Source organism: Anoplophora glabripennis, unplaced genomic scaffold (genome assembly GCF_000390285.2).
Source record: "Anoplophora glabripennis isolate ALB-LARVAE unplaced genomic scaffold, Agla_2.0 scaffold866, whole genome shotgun sequence".
Taxonomy (NCBI): domain Eukaryota; kingdom Metazoa; phylum Arthropoda; class Insecta; order Coleoptera; family Cerambycidae; genus Anoplophora; species Anoplophora glabripennis.
Window position 1 is genome coordinate 88,902 of NW_019417000.1, and position 22,190 is coordinate 111,091.

The 22,190-nt window shown below is 33.6% G+C and overlaps 1 pseudogene; it reads right to left on the reverse strand.

Annotated features, from left to right (window-relative positions):
* Window positions 1–17,475: 17,475 nt before the first annotated feature.
* On the reverse strand, window positions 17,476–18,712 carry LOC108911931 (annotated as a pseudogene).
* Window positions 18,713–22,190: the final 3,478 nt, after the last annotated feature.

A 22,190-nucleotide genomic window follows, 5' to 3' on the forward strand; every position in this document is an offset into this window, starting at 1 on the left:
ATAATAATTAATTACCTCAAAAACCTCAAACTCCGACCTTACATACATTTTACGCGACCATAATACCAGAGGCACTCGAATTTTTTTTTCGTATCAGCCATCTTGAATTTGAGATTTTTTACTACAAATTCGGCTTTAGCGACCTGAAAAACATAAAGTCCCCGCTTTTGGTGATGATGCAAGTCTTTTTGGACTTTTGTCCAGCTTTTTCGGATTTCCGACCACTGTGCAGAGGACCAATCTAGTTCGCAGCGGTGTGCGTGTGGTGTGTGCATATTTGTATGTGTGTGCGTGCGTGCGTGTGGGGGTTTGCGTGTGTCGTGAGTAATTTGTGAATTTTTTATTGCAGTTTACAATGGCCTACAAATTCTATTATCCTCCCAGGAAATGAAGTAATCTTTTCGCTAGAAACTGCATCAGATTATTTAAAAGATGAAAGATTTAGTGCTTATGGATTTAAGTGTCTCGTTGTTGGTTATGATTGGCCATTAGATAGAAACTTAAATACTGGACTAAAACATTTAGAAGCTGAACTTGCATTCTTGGGGGGAATGTGTACAGCAAGTCTAATGAAAAAGGATCTACTTCTTCCTTCAGTAGGAGGTAAGTTTCAGTCATCAATATATTCAGTTTGGATTTTTTATATGATTTATTTACATTATTATTTATAATTTATTATTGTTATTATAACAATTTAGATTAGGACAAAGGAGGAACCTATTGTGTTCAAATAAAAAGAAGAAACAAATATATAGATATATTAGTGTTTCAGTGGCGAGCAATAATTATGATTTATATATTATGTTTATTATAAACATAATGCTTGCACATTTTAATTTGAACATGTAGATACATATACAGGGTGTCCCGTTCATGTTTCAAAAAAACTTGTGTGCAAGTTCCTCATGGGAAATATATAATAGGGGTAGTTCATACAAAGTTTTTTTCTTAGACACCATGTTTTCGAGATACAGTGTGTTGAAGTTGTTACTTTCCAAGTGGTTTTCCTTAATTATCTTTAAATCAGCTAAAGATAAAAATGTCAAAATTTGTACACGAGTAAATATCAACTGTGCGTTAAGAATAATGTGCAAACGGTTTCTTTCTGAAAAACATTGTCGCCGATACAGGTAATTGAAGGGGTACAATCGAAGAAAAAATATATTAGAAGTCAAAATTTATTACATTTCTAAACGGTTCTGTAAACTCTTAAGGATACAGAAAAAAGATATGCTTGTCGAAATTCGGTAGCATGTACCATTTTCGGGAAAAATTAAATTGCTTTTTTTTACTCGCATAAAGCGGCACAAGTACATTAACAAAATATTAAATTGAGAGAGGACCTTACCATTGAATGAGCTGAAGACATTTAGCTACCAACAGTATTTGCATTTAAGACTATAATTTTAATTTCTTACGTATCACATGAAACAGTTAAATTGTAAAACATTTTATTAACTAAAAAAAATAAAATAAAATTTATTTTAAGTTTCAGTTTGTTGTAAACTAACATTTAAAAAAGTAAATCAAAATAAACAGATCATGGTAATTAATTAAATAAATGTGCAAACTCGAAATACTATAGTAGATACTGAAATTATCCCCCATTTCCTTCTATGCAACTTCACTTTTCTCGAAAATGGTACATGCCACCGAATTTCGACAAGTATACCTTTTTTTTGTAGTATGTTTTAGAGTTTACAGAACCGTTTAGAAATGTAATAAATTTTGACTTTTAACAATTTTTTTTCGATTGTACCCCTTCAATTATTTGTATCGGCGACGCTGCTTTTCAGAAAGAAACCATTTGCACATTATTCTTAACGCACAGTTGATGTTTACTCGTGTACAAATTTTGACATTATTCTTTAGCTGATTTAAAGATAATTAAGGAAAACTATTTGGAAAGTAACAACTTCAACACACTGTATCTTGAAAACAGTGCGTCTAAGAAAAAAACTTTATATGAACTACCCTTATTATTTTTTCATGAGGAACTTGCACACAAACATGAACGGGACACCCTGTATATTAGTTTGAAACCAGTTATGCATCGTCTATTCTTAAAAATATTCACCGATGGCGCATCGAGGAGAATTGATGCAGATGAAAAAAATTCTGTTCGTTAAATCTGCTCAAGTTTCCACGAATTCCATGTGTTTTTATTTATTTAACAATCTTCTTATTGGTACCGATAGATGATATCTATTGGGTGGTTCATGTCTATAAATGGGTTCAATCATTTACATAGTGAAGTAGGTTAGTCAGTGTTGATCTGAAAAATTGGTTGTTATAATAGTATCTGAAGAAAAAGAAGTCGGGCATATCTTGTTTTTAAATTTTAGATGAAGATGATGTTGATATGGAAATAGCCGATGTTATTGCTTCAGAAATATTTGCACAGCATGGTCCATTACTTACCAAAGGTTTAGCTCTTAGTTCACCACCTACGGTTCAACAGGCTTTGGATGGTGTGTTACCATATAGGTGAGTACTGCTGCTTTGTGTAATATGTAGAACTTTATACCAGAAATTGTTTGAATTATTACATTATTATATGAATAAATGGTAACGGGTAATTATTAACTATTATGATTAAAAAACACATTTTAATGACCTCCATTATTTACAATTTGGTTAACTCTTTAACACAGAAAATGAGATCAGAATATTTTAGAAAGTTTAGAAGGTTTTCAAATATATCCAATTTTCTACATATACATATAAAAAACTCCAATTAAATTAGATCATAAAACCTGAAAACTTGAAAAAATTATTAGTATAGTAGTAGTTAGGCACTTTATTGCACTTTATCGCGGGGAAGGGTATGTAGAATTATATAAAAAAAGTAAATTTTTTAGAAAACGGGTTGTTAGATTTATCTAGATGGTGCGTGCGCCTCCGCATTACACAAACACTGTGTGGCAGTTTCTTAACAATCAGTTTACTGGGCAATGGATTCGACGTGGTCACGATGCACCCCTAAACTGGCCTGCCAGATCACCGGACCTGAATATTTTAGACTTTTATTTCTGGGGGTTCATGAAGGACAAAGTTTATGTAACTCCGGTACAAACTCGTGATGAACTATGGGTACGAATTATGGAAGTGTCAAATCTCGTTGGTAATATTGGAGTTGTGTTTCGGGCTAGCCAGTCACTTTTACGACACATAATTGTACATAGAAGCAAATGGGAGACAATTTCAAATAAAAACATTGAAATAGTTTCAATCGATCGAGTCGTGAAAGTTAGTGTTCCGTAAAAAGTTGAAAATAAAGTGGTATATTTGAGGCGGACAGTTATAAAGTTTCATAAAAGTGACATTAAGGTGTTATTATATTATAACTATCATCACATTATTATAAAAATAAATAATTTTGTTCATACAAACACAGCGCATTGAAACAAGAAGGATAAAAAAACGTTTACAAGAAACTGTCTAAAGAAACTTAAATAAAATTTACTTACTTTATATATCACCGCAAATTGTAGACAAAACTCCTCGCCTATTAATTTTTTTTAATAATAGTCTTGTTTCGACTAATTGTTATATGTGTTGCTGATTTTATTTAAAATTGTTATGTACTATAGCAGATCTATAATGACGAACCTTCATGATGTAATGGCTAAACAGGTAATAAAGAATCTATCTATCTATCTATCTATAGAGCAATTGCAAAGATCGCAACATTTGAGGCCTTGTGATAAGCAAGAACAAATGTTCTCTTTTTGTTCGTAATAACTCAAAGCATCGATTACAAAAGGTTTCATCCTGGCCTCTCCTCGTGGTCGATGACCTTGATTTTCTAAGCATCTTTTTAGGGGTGGACCGTTCGTCTATTAGATATGGCTCGCCCGTCACTACTCGTACCAAGTTGTCAGGAGCACGATGAATTTGACTTATTCGACCAAGTCTCCAATGGGCCGGTGGCAGCTTGTCATCTTTTAAAAGGACTAAAGATCCAACTTTAGCGTTTTGACATCGAACCTTCCATTTTGATCTGCACTGCAATTCGGAAATATATTCTTTAGTCCAACGAGACCAAAAGTTTTGGAGGAGACATTGCAGACGCTGATATAATGAAAGTTTTCCTTCGGGTATATGTTGAACGCTAAGGTCAGGCACAGTGGTAACAGCTTTTCCGATTAGGAAGTGTGATGGAGTGAGTGGTAGGTAATCGTTAGCTTGGTTGGATAATGGAGTTAGGGGGCGTGAATTTAAAATTCCTTCTATCTGTACTACTATACTATATAACTGTTCATATGTTAACGCTGCATCACCCACAATCCAAATGAAATTTGCAAGATTTTATGTCTGCTTCCCAAATACCACCGATGTTGGGAGAATATGGAGGTAAAAATATCCAATTAAAATTTTCGTTGACACAAGATCTCTTTATATCCCCCTTGTCTTTAATTAAAAATTTACCTAATTCTCGAAGTTCTGAATTTGCACCGCAATAAGTTCTACCATTATCTGAATAGAATTTAGAGGGCATTCCACGACGTGAAGCAAAACGGCGTAAACACAATATGAAATTCTCCGTGGTCAAATCTGTAACAGGTTCCAAATGTACTGCCTTTATACAGAAGCAAGTAAACAAACACACATAACATTTCGATGTTTTGAAACCTCGGCCTTTTCTGTCTCTGATTAAGAAGGGGCCGCAGTAATCAGTACCTACGACCGAGAATGGCAATTGAGGTTTAACTCGATCTAGAAGCAGATGACCTAGTAAGTTTTGTAAATTTTTGGGACGGACTTTAAAGCAAATAATACAATCTCTAACTATTTGTTTCGAAAGGTTTTGACCGCCAATAGGCCAAAAACGTTTTCTGATTGCATTTAAGACTTGTTTAGGACCAACATGAAAAAGACGTTCGTGTTCTGCTCTGAGAAGAACCTTTGTAAAATAGTGCTTAGAACAAATTATGATAGGATACTTTTTATCATGACTAAAATAGGAATTTATAAGAGTTCCATCGAGAGGTTCTAAAAATGGTGTTAAAGAGAAGAGCTTACTACGTTTTGGAAGTAATTTACTTGCGGAAATGATTTTGATATCTTCTAAGAAGCTTTTTCTTTGCGATAATTTAGCAAGGCAATTCAAAGAATTGTATAATTCTTCACTAGTTAATGGACAAGTTAAACGTTTGCCTGGAGTAGTACGACAATTTTTATAAAACGTATACAATATGCCATGATTCGTTGCATTTGACGTAAACTAGAATATTTCTCAAAGGGAAATACTGATTGAAATGTTTGAACCGATACAACAGTAGATACACATGTGCTATTATCATCGACGATTTTATTTGACAAACTTATTTTGAAATCGGGTCATTCAAAAGATGGCTTTGAGAGAAAATGAGGACCATTCCACCAAAATTATAAAGACAGTAATTTGTCTGGAGTAACTCCTCTAGTTAATATGTTAGCAGGATTTTCTTTCGTTGGTACATAATGAAAATTAATGTGAGCACAAATACTTTGAATTTGCGATACACGATTCGCAACAAATGTTTCTAAAATATGAGGCTATGTATTTACCCAGGAGATAGCTATTTTGGAGTCTGTCCAATAAAGAGTATCCGTAATTGGCATATCTAAGATGACTTTAATTCGAGAAACTAGTTTAACCATCATTAGAACAGCACATAATTCTAACTTTGGAATTGTTGTGGTTTTTAATGGTGATACCTTCGTTTTGGAACATAATAATCGTACAATTAAACGATTTTGACCGTCTATGGACCTAAGGTAAATACAAGTACCATAAGCCTTTTGACTACTATCTGAAAATGCATGAATTTCCAAAGTTTTGGGAAAATTAACAATAACCTGTCGATTAATTCGAAGTGCATTTAAACTAGATAAATGTGTACTATAAAAATTCCATTCATTTTGCAAATCAGGCGATAGAGACTCATCCCAGCCTGTTTGTGTTAACCAAAGCTGCTGCATGAAGATTTTTGCCTTTAAGTCAAAAACTGTTGAAATGGAAGAAAGAACGCTACGTTTTGTCAAAGGCACCTGCTTTGGATTAACATCTGTAATACTATAGAGAAAGGCATCAGTATAGCCATTGTATAACAAACCTAGTCTTTGAATTTTTTGTAGGACCAAATTGCAATATATTGTTAGAAATATCGTGAGATTGGATAGATTCTAAAACTTTATGTTGATTTGAATTCCATTTTCGTAAAATAAAATTGCCAGGTTGAAGGATTTGAAAGATAGTACGACACACGTAAGAAGCTTCTTCTTCATCCTTACAACTTGTTAAAAGATCGTCACAATACATATTCCTTTTTATGATTTTGCTAACAATGGGATGCATGTCTTTGAATTCGTCTGCTAATTCAAATAAACACCGAATAGCAAGAAAACTTGAAGACTTTTCGCCATACGTAACAGTATTTAACTCATAGACCTGAAGCGGAAGTGAAGGATCAGACCTCCAGAATATGCGTTGTAGACAACGTTGTGATTCATCGATAAAGACAGATCTATACATCTTGGAGCAATCAGCTGTTAATATGTATTTGAATCTTCTAAACCGTATTAAAATGGAGAACAAATCATCCTGTATAACCGGTCCATTTAATTGAATGTCGTTTAAAGAAATTCCACTAGAAGTAGGACAACTTGAATTGAAGACTACACGAAGTTTGGTAGTAAGACTGTCTGCCTTATATACTCCATGATGTGGTATGAAGTATTCATAGGGAGCAGAATTAACTGCTTCCTTAACTTTGCGCATATGACCTAAATTCTCATATTCTTGCATGCATTCAACGTACAAATCAAGAAATTTGCGATTTGCATGTAAACGCTTCTCTAATGGTATAAATTGTTCCAATGCATTTTGTCTTGATGCACCTAAAACTTCAGGAGATGAACTTATTGGCATGCAAACTATAAAATCTGCCAGAACTATCACGTTTTGTGGTTTGAACGAAATGAGTTTCGCAATGTTGTTCCTCAGGGGATAACTGTTTAGGAATGTTTATGTCTTCGATTTCCCAAAGTAAAGACATTTGGCGTGAAAGATCTAAAATACTTAAATTACAGCTATTTACAGTAACATTGGAATAAACCGAAGAAAGTTTGCCTGAAATCACATGTCCAAGATGAGTATATATGATATATGGATATTTATCAAGAAAATATTGGGGTGCAGACAACAGTTGCCAAAATATGTCAATGCCTAATAAAATGTCGATGTTAGCTTCTTTGTAAAAGTCTGGATTAGCTAATGTTACGTTAGAAGATATGTCCAAATCCTCACAATTTAATGGTAATGCGGGCAATCGATTTGTAATGTTCTGCAAAAGTAAAAATGACAATGTTGCATTGCTATGTAATGTACAATGTACACTATGTACTGATTTGATTTTACAATGTGTAAGTTCGGATATCTTGGTTTTAGTTTGATTAATCCCTGTAACAGGAATATTAACGTTCTGTACGTCTAAACTTAATTTAGAGCACAAGCTTGTTGTCATGTATGATCTCATTGAGGCATAATCAAAAAGAGCAGTGCATTTGTGAGGGATAGTTTTACTGTCGTAAACCATGATTATCTCGGTTGGAAGTATTTCAAAGGAACTATTTGAAGAATGAATGTAGCTAGTGAGTGTAGCTGATGATTCCTGACTTGTCTCTTTGGCTGTCTGACTCGAATTATTTGATAACTTTGTTTCTACGTGCAATAATGTTGAATGAATACCTGAACACTTTTTGCAATGACTACGTCTGCAATTTGATGCATAGTGGCCGAATTGAAGGCAATTGCGACATATTCTATGTTTGTTTACAACTTCAATTCTCTGTGGTGTGGAAAGTGCTAAGAATTCTTTACAAGAATACAATCTGTGTGACAAGTTACACTTGATACAATAATTATTTTCTTTTGATGTTGTATGAATAACATATGAATGTGATGGTTTATATTTACTTTGACATTGATTTGTAAGCTTAGAAACTGAATTGTCAAGTTTTTCCAATAATTTAGATCTATGTTCTAAAAATTCAAAGAGATCAGATATCTTAGGAGAATGATCATCTTTTAAAATTAATGTTTCTAATTCCGGTCTGCTATTGTAATCTAATTCATCAGTTATTAGAAAACTGACTATATTAGACCATGATTGGATAGGTTCTCCTAGAGATTCTAGTGCTCGTAAATATGCTTGGAATGAATCAGAAATTTGACGTAACGCAGTGGCTGACTCTTTAGGAATGTTAGGAAGTTCTATTAATCCTTTGACATGAGAATGAATTAACAATTTATTATTGCGGTATCGTCTCTCTAATAACTCCAGGGCTACTTGGTAATTTTGAGCTATGACATCTAAAGACTCTTGGATGGTTCTGTACCAAGTACCGATTTTAAATAAAGAAATCGTGAGACATCGTCTAATTTATTGTTGTTATGAACAAGAGACTTAAAACTTTCAAAAAAGCTGAGAAAACCCTCTGGTTTTCCGTCATATGTTTTCATTTGTAACACTGGTAACTTAACAAGACTTGTCTGTAAGGTTGGAACTGATTCATGTGTTGCATTTTGGTTTGCATGTCCTTGAACCGTTTGAACGGTTTCAACATTCGTTTTTATCTCTGAATGAATTGATTTTGTGGAATGATTACTTGATCGTACTGAATCAACTGATACATCTGTTCGCAAATACGGAATATTTAATTTTACCAAAAGTTTGGCTTCACTTAAAACATCAAAATATTCATTTTCAAATTCACAAAATTCTGTGTACCGTTTTTCTACATTTTCATTGCTATCAACAGTTAGAATTTCACCATGCAGACTCTCATATTGGTTTAATGTGCTTTGAAAATTATCAATTCCAAATTCTAACTGCAAAAGTTGCGAGTCAGAGAGACCTTGTGTTGCTTGATCAGGAACTTGAAGGTTGCGCACGAATTCTTTAAAAATGGTTAAACGCGCCTTAATTTGACCCCTTTTCCTTAATAACGTGGTTAATGTAGACATAATTGTATTTTCAGATATACCTCGTATAACGAATTATTTTTAAGTTAACCCTGTATGAATAATTGCAAATGAGACGGTGCGTGTGCCTTACTTAAACTGAACAGTATTGTACAAAGTAAATAAAGAAATTTTAAATTTTTGTTTGTGAAGGAAATGAATAATGAAAGGAACTTATCTGTGTATGTTTATTGTTCCTATGTGCCTTATCTGCTGCTTCCTGAATTTAACACAATGTTACAGTACACTTCTTGATACTAGTTGTTGAATCAGTATTCACTTGGGCCGTTTCCAAAACTCGAGAAAAAACATCTTTTATGGCGCCAATTCCTTACTAAATATGAAATATTTCAGAGATGCCAACGGGATTTTTAAACTAATTTAGATACTCGCTCTACCCATTGAGTAAATGATAATGGCATATTTTATATCTCCGATTTCGTCGTAATGTATATCTGCGTATACAGCACTAGCGCATGTCTAGCCCCGCTCATATCTGCGGGTCCATTTATCTCACTTTCAATGTACCATGACATAAATCGTGGCTGGAAATGTGTGGATAAGATCACGCCAATCTAAAAATTGTTCTATTATCAAAGTAACTTATTGCTTTTCAAATATTAGTGCTATCTACCTATTTCAAATGCTACTACGGCTGGAAAAAAATACTAATTCGTCCATAGCACTTAATAAAGATTGAATCCGCTGCACTTTGATTTTGAAATCAATTGCAAAATTCATCACGCACGACAGCTGTTTCGTTCATAGTTTGAACCATGGAGACTACACAAGGACCACGAACTCCATTTAAACAAATATCTTACCAAACTAGAGGGCGCTAGTTTCCTCACATACCCCGAAATAGTGGAGGGGAGATAAAGAATGCCGTAGTTTGAATTAAAAATCGATCATGTCGTTTTTGTGATGTATTAAAAATTTTGAAATAAAAATGTAGGCTACTTTGAATTAGATAAATAAATCAACAAATACTGAAAATATGTCGGTGCACAAGGAACACTAGCGACACGAGTGGTAAAAACTATAAGTAATTTCTACTATTACATTGACAAATTTTGTCAATTTTCGTGCTCCTTGTCTAGTCTCCCTGGTTTGAACGGTCTCTAGTCCGCCTGAGAGTTCATTGTCATAAAATGTGTTGGGAAGTAGGCGCCAAGTTAACGGGAGTTAAGGGGTAATATGCTTATTTTTGAAAAGGTCGAGTATTTTTTTTTTCAATTTTCCGTCTTTATTTGGCCTTCCGAATATGTGGTTAAAATTAATGACATTATGGCTGAATCACCCTGTATATTGGAATGCCATCAGTTGATCTAATTTAGTGTTTGACTTGGTTGGTAAATAATGTCAATAGAATTCCTTCACAACAAAATATGTCTCTATATTTGTAGCACACTTTTATAACGACTTCGTATTCTTACTGGTGGCAATGTTTCAGATCTAATTTCGCTAGATTTTTCTTTTGTAAATTATCATAAATGTGTTACTCATATTCTTATACTCTTCATCCGTGTCCAAGGGTTCTGGTTAAAAATTATTTAAATCGCAACGTTTTTACATGTTAGGAGTTCTCCTAATTTAAAATCTAGATAGGTACTTGTTTGTCGGTTGTTTTCAAATAAAACTACATTTACTATTCCAGCAGGTATTTCTACTTTATTTTTTAAAATTATGTAATTTATCAGTGCTTCTCCTCTTTCTTTCATTATATTTTTTATTTTCCTTCTTATATTCGTCAATGTCAGGATGAATATGAATTATTTTCTTCAATTTGTCTTATCTGAACTAAATATCCGTTACTGCAATCGACGACGGCTCCAAGGAAATCATTAGTAGGTTAGATGTTAAATACAAAGTGGATTACCGCACATTTCACAGAGAAATAATTATCAAACTTAAAATGTTCTGACTTCGTCCGCCAAGTAATAAACGCGAAGAAGGAATAACGGTAACAGCGCAATAGAGTAGGAATGGGGACAGTTGCGGGAAATTTCAATAAACGTTTCGCTACACAACTTATGCCCGTATGCACCGTTTGCCCTCTGATGCGGCTTAACTTGAGCTCTCTTAAATAGTAAAGCCGGCTTAATTATATTTTCGTATGCACTGCCTAAAATGTAAGCCGGTTTACTTAAGTCGAATATACTTTTCGCAACACAGGAAATTTATCGATCAGGATTAGCTGTTTTAAGTCAAAGCAACATATTTGTAACCTAACTTATACACGATTTGTATTTTTTATTATTTTATTATACCATAATATGCAAAATAAATATATGCTACGTGACGAAACGAAAGAATATTTTAGACGATGGTCTTATGTAATGATTATAAGTGTTAGAATAAGTGATGCTCCCAGTGCGGGTTTGAGTGCGAGTTCGCGAAAAAGTGTACCTAACCGGGGTGACGGACAAGTTACGACTAACTGTAGCACTGTTTATGACAGTTGATAGAATAAGATCGTAGTAGTGTGATCCTTAGTTGTAGTCAGGACAATGTATGTCTTTTGTTAATAATAAACAATGTATGGCTTCAAGCCGCTGCTATAAAGAAAAATATAAATTATTGTAAATAAGAAAGTGATATTACTTAGTCGTTTATTCTTACATGGTAGCAGAGCGTGGTTAGATTGGAGTGTGAAAAGTAAAAGTAAAAAAAGGTTTTAAATAGAGTAATCGAGATCATTAGCCGAGAAAACAAAATGGAGGAAAGCGTGGGTAGTATCCAAGTACCCAAATTCAACCCATCAGATAGCTATGATAAATGGAGATATAAGTTCATGTTACTGTTGGAAATGAGAAATTGCAAAGATGTAATTGACATTGAGAACCGACCAGAGAAAATTAAGGAAGAAGAGTGGGTAAAAAAGGAGGTTAGAGCCAAGAATTACATTGCAAATGCAGTTGATGTAGATATAATTATGGATTGCAAAACGGCTAAAGAAATAGGCTGGACCGTCTTTACCAGAAAAAATGACACAGTAAACAAATTATGATCGAAAAGAAATTGTGTCAATTACAATATGATGAAACAAAAAGCCTAGAAGATTTTTTTGCCACGTTCGAGAGATTAATAAAAAACTAGTAAATGCTGGAGGGTGAGTAGATGAAAAAAGAAAGTTAAGTTAGCTATTAACGTCCTTGCCCGACTCACTCGAACATCTGACCAAAACTGTTGACTTAATACCCGACAACCAGAAAAATGTTGATTATATAAGAGAAAAGCTTATGTTAAGGAAGGTGGTCAAAAATCAGAAAATGTCAGAACTAAATAATACAGAACTAAATCATGCCTCACATGTGTTCAAAGCAAATGTCAAAGAAGAAGGAAAAACAAATACAAACAAAAGATGTGATGTCGTATGCTGCAGATGTGGAAAAACAGGACATATACAAAAATACTGCTTCCAGAATAGAGATGCTCAGAGCCGAGGACAAGGAACATATTACAAAAGAGGGGCCAGAGGAGTAGTGATGGGAGAATTCGAATTCAAGAATCGATATCCATTCGATTCTTAAAAGTTCTCGCTGTTCTCGAGAACTTTTATGCCGGCATTCGAATACTTGAGAATTCTTGATGAGATTTCGAGTATCCCTCAGGACAGGCAGATAGATGGACTAGACACTAGGCGGATGTGCTTTAGAGGCCAAAATTGAATGTTTTTTAAGATTTGTTGTATTGCCAAATAATTTAAACTTTTTACTTATTTATTTATTACTTTTTTAAAAATAAAATCCCAAACTAATGATTTGCAGCCAGGCTTCATTTTAAAAATAAAAATTCAATAATTATAAAATAACTAAAAACATTAATATTTAATAACGGAAAATGCTCCGTGAAACAAACCACATCTCTCGTTCGTTACGAGGTTTATCTTAATTACTAACTGCTAAGCTACCATCGATGCGAGTACGAATACGAGTAAAAATATCCCAATGATGCATTTGAATCCACACCGTGTCGCCGACATACACCGATTCTGCATTGCCGCTGTTCTCGAGTCCTGTTCTCGGATACTCATTCGCTCTCGGTCCGGTACTCGGTTCTCGGTCTCGGATAATCATTCGATTCTTAAAAGTATTCGAGTACCGAGTTCTCGATTCTTAAAAATACTCGATTCTGCCCATCACTACAGAGGAGGAAATTGGAGGAACGGAAACGTAGGAGGAAATTGGAGGAACGGAAACGTAGGCAGGTATGCAGGAAACTCGGAGATATCAAGAACCGAAGAGGACAAGGGGAACGAAGAACAAGATGTAAGTGCTGAAAGAAGAAACCCGGAAGACATACCAATTAGTAATTTCCATATAAAGGTAGAGGCAAATGTATCGGAAGCAAATCGCGTGAGTAAGTCTACAGATAATGCATGTATCATACAATGGCTTCTTGATAGTTGTTGTACCGATCATATTGTCACAAATGATAAACATTTTTATAATTCTGTTGTATTAAAAACACCATTAGATGTTAAGGTAGGAAACGGGGAAGTTGTTAAAGCAATTAAAGTGGGTAATATATTGTGTGAATTTGTAGCAGTAGCAGTAGCAGGGGAAGTTGTTAAAGCATTTAAAGTGGGTAACATATTGTGTGAATTTAAGGTAGAAAATGTAACTAAGACTGTAGATATAAAAAATGTGTACTTTGTACCAAATATGGGTAAAAATTTGCTTAGTGTTTTAATTTATTACAGATAGTGGAAACGGCATTGACTATCAAAACAATGAGGCAAAAATTTATAATTCTGAAGGTAATATTGTTGATGTAGCTGTCAAAAATAATAAACTGTATGAATTAGAAAGCATGAGTAAAATAAAAAAACTCGAAGTAAATTGTGGAACAATAGAACTAAACAGAGGAAAGTGGCATAGAATTTTGGGCCATGTAAATTTTCATGATCTTAACATTATGTGTAAAAATAAGTTATTAAGAGGGTTACCACAAACTATCGAATCAGTGTCAGTAAATTGTGAATACTGTCTAGAATGTAAAATGCCTAGTAAAAAATTTAAAAATAATCGTAGACATGCAAGATATCCTTGTGAAATTGTACATACAGATGTTAAAGGACCTTTTGATGTTCAAGGTTTTCGTGGAGAAAATTATTTCGTTAGTTTCATTGATGGTTATAGTCATATAGCACAAGTTTATTGTATAAAACACAAATCACAAGTTTTTTCGTGTTTTAAATCGTACTGTAATTATGTTACAAATCAAACTGGTAACAAAATTCGCGAGGTTAGGTGCGATAATGGTACAGAATATCTAAACCAAAACTTTTATGATTTTGCATGTGAAAAAGGTTTCACAATAAGACCTAGTCCTGCTTATGAACACCAATTAAATGGTACTGCTGAGCGTTTTAATGGAACAGTTTTAGATAAAGTACGCTGTTTGCGAAAAGAAGCAAAGTTAGAGAAGAAATACTGGCCAGAAATCGTCATGGCAGCCGTGTATTTCTGTAACATAGTAATAACTTCGGCGACTATGGAATGTAAAACCCCCTATGAAATTTTTTTTGGTAGAAAACCTTCAGTAGAAAACTTATTTTTATATGGCAGCAAAGTATTCGTACACGTACCAGATGAGAAAAGAAAAACACAGGACGATAAAAGTAAAAAAGGAATATTGGTAGGATACACAGATTTAGGTTACAAAGTATTAATAGGAGAAAAAGTTGTAGAAGTAAGAAATGTGAAAATAATTGAAGAAGATGTGGTTTGCATAAATGTAGATGATGAACAAGAAAATAAGGAAGAAACAGAAAGTAAAGCAGAAAACAAGAGTGATAAGAAAAAGGATGAAGATGAAGAAAATATTGAACGAGATGAAGAGAATGAGACAACAATCCGAAGATCAATGAGACAGAGACAACCTCCCCACAAATTTGACGACTATGTACTATATGCAGGATATTGCGACATAAATGTTCCCGAGACGTATGATCAAGCTATAAACTCAAGTGATTGTAAACAATGGTTACAGGCTATGGAAAATGAAATGCACACTGATTCAAAAACCTGAAGATGAGAAGATTTTAGAAGTCAAATGGTTATATAAAATCAAAAATAATAACACCTATAAAGCTAGACTTGTTGTTCGAGGCTTCCAACAAGAAAATCCACTTGAAGACATATATGCACCAGTAGCTCGTATGAGCAATCTAAAAACCTTATTGTCATGTATGTGTGAAAGAAATTACTTCATTCATCAAATGGACGTTCAAACGGCTTTCCTAAATAGCAAAGTAAAATCCGAGGTATATGTTGAACAACCGAAAGGCTTCGAAACAGATGTAAACAAAGTATACAAACTAAAAAAATCGCTATACGGTTTAAAAGAAAGCCCTAGAAACTGGTATGAATGTTTCAACGATTTTATTAATGAGTTAGGTTTTAATAGATCAAGAAGAGACAATTGTTTGTATGTCCAAAAACGAGAAAATATTTACTTAATCATTTTTGTCGATGATATGTTAGTGTGTGGTCACAACCTTAAAACAATTAATCAAGTTAAAGATAAATTAAATAGTAAATTTAAAATGAAAGACTTGGGACAAATTTCAAATTATTTAGGGATCGATATAAATTACAATATGAAAACAAAATCTATGACATTATGCCAAAGTAATTATATTGAAAGCTTAGCACATAAATTTGAAGTTGTGGATTCAAATCCTTATCATACACCAATGGAACAGAATCTTAAGTTATTGCCTTCAGATCAGGAAATAAATTTGCCCTATAGAAATTTAATAGGTGCTTTACTATTTATTGCATCAGGAACTCGACCCGATATATCATACAGCGTTAATTATTTAAGCCGATTCCAGAACTGTTATGACAATACTCATTTCAAATATGCTCTAAGAATCTTAATTTATTTGTACCATACTCGAAACCTAAAATTGATGTATCTTGGGAATAATAATAATGTTATAGAGTGCTATGTAGATTCAGACTGGGCATCAGACGTCACAGACTCTAAATCCACTACTGGATTCATTATTAAAATCTTTGGTAATCCAGTGTTATGGAAAACTCAAAAACAAAAAAATGTGTCAAGGGCGTCCACCCACGCAGAATACTACGCTCTAGCAGATGCATCTGAGGAAGTATTGTATTTAATAGAAATTTTAGTAGAGTTGGGTTTAGATGTTGACAAAATATTACCTGTAAATATTTATGAGGACAATAGCGGAGCAGTAGCTTTAGCTAAAAATGGAAACTTTACTAAAAATTCCAAACATATTAGTGTTGCTTTTCACTTTGTTCACGATTATGTAGCTAGTAATGTTCTTAATATTGTAAAAGTAGCAAGTGATGAAAACTTAGCTGATATATTTACCAAATCTCTTAGAAAAACCAAATTTTGTACATTCAGACAATGTTTAAATCTAACTATTTAGCTAAGTTAGTACCACTTCGAAAAACTTCTTTTACTGTATCGCATCAAGGGGGCGTGTTAGAATAAGTGATGCTCCCAGTGCGGGTTTGAGTGCGAGTTCGCGAAAAAGTGTACCTAACCGGGGTGACGGACAAGTTACGACTAACGGTAGCACTGTTTATGACAGTTGATAGAATAAGATCGTAGTAGTGTGATCCTTAGTTGTAGTCAGGACAATGTATGTCTTTTGTTAATAATAAACAATGTATGACTTCAAGCCGCTGCTGTAACGAAAAATATAAATTGTAAATAATAAAGTGATATTACTTAGTCGTTTATTCTTACAATAAGGCTAAAACAGGTAAGTGAAAAGATGGAAATAAATTTGAGTAGACTTCACTGAATTTTCGGTATCCTAGAATATTGCTAATTTGTTTTGAACCTTGTGACTGAGTGTTTCCGTGAACTATATTTATATAAAGTTTCGTTATAGTTGTATACTTATAATGGAAAACAAGAAGAGATCTCACAATTTCACCAATGCTGAAAAATCATTCTTGTTTCGGCTAATTGCAGACAACTATGGTGGTGTCTTGGAGGATAAAAAAACAGACGGCGTCACTCCAAAAGCGGGACTTTGCTTGGAAAAGCATCGAAAGTGAATTCAGTGCTGTCAACCCATCGATTTCGATGTGCAGATATATTGAAAAAATTGTACTTCAACAAAAAGAAAGATATTAGAAAGAAGATTGCTGAAGAAAGAAAAGACGTGTGACCAATAACTGGTGTGAAAACTCTTACTTCATCACGCTGCAAAATATAATATTCTTTTGTATCATCGACTTGTTTTAGTGGAGCAGCAAATTGAACAGGGAAGAAACATTTACTGAATGTAAAAAAAGAAACTCGAAATTGAATTATCGGAAGAAGAGTTAAAAGCCAAACGAAGTAATTAGAATCAATAATTTAAAATAAAAAGTTAATAAATATTATTGTACGTTTTTTATTTTTCTCATTTTTATAAATTTGCAAAAAAATTCGCTATTAAATTTCTTCTATTGTCTTGATTGGCCCCATCTCGATTCACCCTATTTTCTGGTACTGGTACCTTGCCCAATAAAATGTGTTCTGGTGGAGGTGGCTCTCCTTTATTTTGCCTTTGAGCAATGTTATGCAACACAGCAGTAGCAATAATCGTTGCCAGAGCATTATCTAGTTTAAACTGCAATCCATACGCTAAAACACCAAATTTAATGTTCTCTCCACCGGGTTTCTGGTCCTAATATGTGCCTCGTTGTAACGTATTTCTTCAGGGCTTACAGGGTTCAGAAGAGGCGTAAGTAAATAAGGCTTTAATGCATATCCACTATCACCTAAAAAAATATAAGTTGTAGGACGACATTAAAAGCAATGAAAAATGTACCTAGAAGAAAACTGTTTTCAAATTCACAAGCCTCAAATAGTGCTCGAATTGTACTGTTATTAAAAATGGTCATGTCATGGGTAGATCCAGGTCAACGGGCTACAACATCCATTATGTTTAAGTTGGCATCACAAACTTGAGCATTAATGGAAATATATCCATTTCGGTTTCTGAAAAGCTCACCATCATCTTGCCCTATAAAAAAACAAGATTAATAAAATAATAATCCTAGCAAATACCAACTGTACCTGGATTTTGTATTTTGAAATGTGTTCCATCTATACACCCAATTGCACGTGGAAATCTAGATATGTCGTAAAATCTACTTTGAATATGTATTTGTTCTTGGCGATTTGGCATTTTAATATACAGGGGTCTCAATATGGCGAGTTCTTGTGACACTTTAGTAATTATTCTTGAAACTGATGATTGGTGCATTCCCATAAAATCTCCTATTGCAGTTTGATGGCCATATGTAGCATAAAACCGCAGTGCGTCAAAAGTTGATTTATAGTAGAAACACTATTATTCCTAAAATATGTTAATAAATAATGAAAAAGATTAGGAACGTCATAAAGATTTTATTAAAAATCACAGTCTATGTATCTATCTATTTACGTGAATTGACGAACAAAAATAATGTATAATATTATATTAAAGTGGTATACTTACAAATCATTGTTAAACTCAAGATTATGTTCAATTTGTTCTAACACATGTAAAACAGTTTCTTTTTGTAGTCGGAATTTTCTAAAAAATGATATGTTATCCATATTTTCAAAATGATTTTGTCGATTATAAAATCTACGTGGAAAACCATAATCTATAATATCCAAGATATCCAAATCATATTCAACAAACATCTCATCTTCAATCTCCATAGTGCAAATTTAATTATGATCTTTATATAGAATAAAAATAACAATAATCTGTCGTAGCAAAACAAAAATTGTTTTGAGGTTAAGTAGCCAATCTCAAGTTTAAGCCGCCAAAATTGTGGGCTTAACATTAGAAAGGCTTAAGCCGGCAAAAGAGAACGGTGCATACGAAAACGTGAAGTTAAGCTGTCTTAACTCTTAAGCCGAATGAAACTATGGGTTACAAGTCTACAAGGTCGACTTTTACCGTTACTTTTTTGTAAAAATAATAAGAATTATAATCATTATTATGCTAAAAACGAGACTTAAAATTATACGGTGCATACGGGCATTAGTCATTAGAAATGGATTACATTAAACTTGTGTTTGTGTGATTCAATTTGGAATAATAAAATAAATCGTATATAAACTTTACAACGCGAATCACTTCGTGATCACGGTTTGTAGATCGTCTAAAATACGTAAAAGTTGCAATGTCGATTAGTTGATGCTCTCGAACCGTGTGTGAAGGTTCTGATGGCTCCACACTTTTCTCTTCAACAGCCTTTTTCCTGCTTTATAAGTTTGAGTGCTTAAGGATTAAAACAGAATTTACTTATTTCAGCATATCTGTCATACTCATACTTTCTTTTGGTTATAAATTTTCCTTTCTACCGACTCTGTTCATTCGACATTTTAGAGGTTAAAGCAATCAGCTGTGAGAGCGATCACATACAGGGTGATTCAGAACTTATCCAAAAAAAATTTCTGGATGTACAGGGGACCCTTACAAATACAATTTTGTAAAGAGAAAATCAAAAAGGGCAGTTCGAAAATGATTTAAAAATACACTTCTGTACGGCACTGGAAACTGGTCCACTGTAAAACCTGACCTCGTACAATGCGACCGGCATGTCGGTGTGATAAAAACGGACAAAAACTTTCGCAAGGAAAGAAATATGTAAATAGAATTTTATCGCAGCTATTTTATATCGGCAAATTCAACTGCTTTTGCCTTTATTAATTAATACAATTAATTTGTGTTTTTAAATAATAAAATCATTTGACATACCGGATGTTACAATTGTTCAAAATTGTATCCACCAACGTGTAAACACATTTGGGTCCGTCTTACGAACTAATACAAATGTTGTCTTGCTTCACCATATCGCAAATGCTTCACCATAAATTAAAACGATATCCATGAACTCCGAGTTGCTATACACGCAAACCAATTTTGACACTAACTACCCATTTTTGACACTAACTACTAAAAAAACTATTGAACAGATAACAGGTAAATACTATTGCAACGACGATTGCAAAATCCGATATTTCAGTATTCGGAGTCGCTGAGGCCACGTGGGTTTCCACGCGCATTGCGAATGACGCTAGAGACTACAGTTGTCTAGCTATGTAGTCGTTGAATGTACTATAATTTCAATAATTTTTTTCTCGGAAACTATAAGGATTTTACAATTTTTTTTACGATATTGACTCCATTTCTCATGCCGCATCTATTCCCAAATTTTTTTTGATAAGTTCTGAATCACCCTGTATACATGACAAGACCAACTTACAAATAATAAACTTGGCATACTCGTTCGTTGCCAAGTTTCTGTTGCAATTCCTAGCATTTATTTATGCATATTGGCTAAAAAAATAATAATAGAAAAATGGAAATGTATAATTATAAGTATTTTAAACTCGACTTTATTCAGTATCTACAAGCAAGTATTTCAATCTTTCTAGTCCTAAAGAATATTTTTCTTTGCATCGTCAGCAATGATTACTTACACGGTAAGTTTTCACATTACAAATTTTGTTGACTCAATTATTTAAAATACCAAATTACCGTTTTTGCTGAGAGCGATTTTAGAGAAAAGAAAGGTATTGTATTTCAATTTTTGATAAGTTATTGTTTTTTGTTAACTTAATTATTTTAGAGAAATGAATGTAAGAAAATTATGTGCTAACAATTAAGGTAAAAACTGGTAATATAATAGGTGAAGAGTAATTCACAGCGTGTTAACATGTTCACGGTATATTAATGATTGTCTCAGGAGTATTCTGTCCGCTTCCAAATCACAAATGTTTATATTGAAATAGCGCCTATTCATTACTTATCACCCAAACAAAGTCGCCCAAGGCTGGCCGGCTATGTTGAAATTCCAAACGCCAATCGTACCGCTTACAGTCGGCCATCCTGATGTTCCTGATTGTCCTCAATCAGGTTAAAACTGGATTCAGAAGCCTAATGAACATCAATAAAAATAAAGTTCATTACAAAATATGTAAAACTTTCTCAACATTCTCATCAGTAAGCATAAAGATACAGGAGTCAAGTACAAGAGTTTAGAAGAGTAAAAAGCATAAAGCAATCATAACAAGAAGATATTCATGCAAAGTATGAATCAACACATGCAAATACGCACTCCCCATAGGGAAACATACATGAGACATTATGTGGCCAAACATCTACATAGAATCACGAATCACACCAATCATCCATAATCAAACCTCTATGGGACATCTCATAGATAAACAACTACAAGGCATCATGTGGTTAAACAATCACTTGGAAACACACCAATCATCCCATAATCAAACCTCTATGGGGCATCTCATAGATGCATAGATGAACGTCTACGAGGCATCATGTGGGCAAACATACACATGGAATCACACCAACAAATTTACGCTTTTTGTATGAATCATGTTTTTCCTTAAACCGTTTTTTTTTTCGACAATTATTTTCTACATGACATTTCTATTGCAAAAAGAACATTTAGTTATAGCATTTTTCTTTTGTGGACAAATAGACTGTTTAAATCCAATTGGATTTAATAATACAATAATATCATTTAATTTGCCACCGAACTGACTCTCTTGAATTTTCTGTTCTATCACTTCGTTGTTTGTTGTCATCAAAAGATCGCTTTCGATCCCCTCTATATGAGCGTGGTTTAGCGTTTTGCTCTTGTTTGGCACTCGAAATTTTTTTTATATAAGTTGCAAAATCAACGAATGCCGTACAATTAGCCGCCCGTAGGGTGAGTCGAGTTTGGTTGTCTTGAATACCATCTATGATTACGTCTATAATTTGTTCGTCTGTCAGATTTAACCGAAGTTTGTTTAGTTTAGTTAACTTTATAAAACAATACCCGTGCAAATCTTGCCCCGGGATAGGCTTTATAGGACTCTGCTTCGTGAAATGATTGACCAAAATTTAACTTCCCAGGAAACGTAGTTTTTAATAAATGTTCCCATTGAACCCATGAATACTGCGCAGTTTTTAAACCATCGTACCATACTTTAGCAATCCCCTTTAATTTACCCAAAGCCAAGTAAATGGTCGTTATCTCGTCCCAGTGCACGTTACGAGCACATTCATTTACTTTATTTAACCAGTAACATTTTGGTTATCATCGCTTGGATCAAAATCAGATAATAATCTGTCATCTTTATAAAGTGTCCAATTTGGTCTTTGGATGGTTTTATT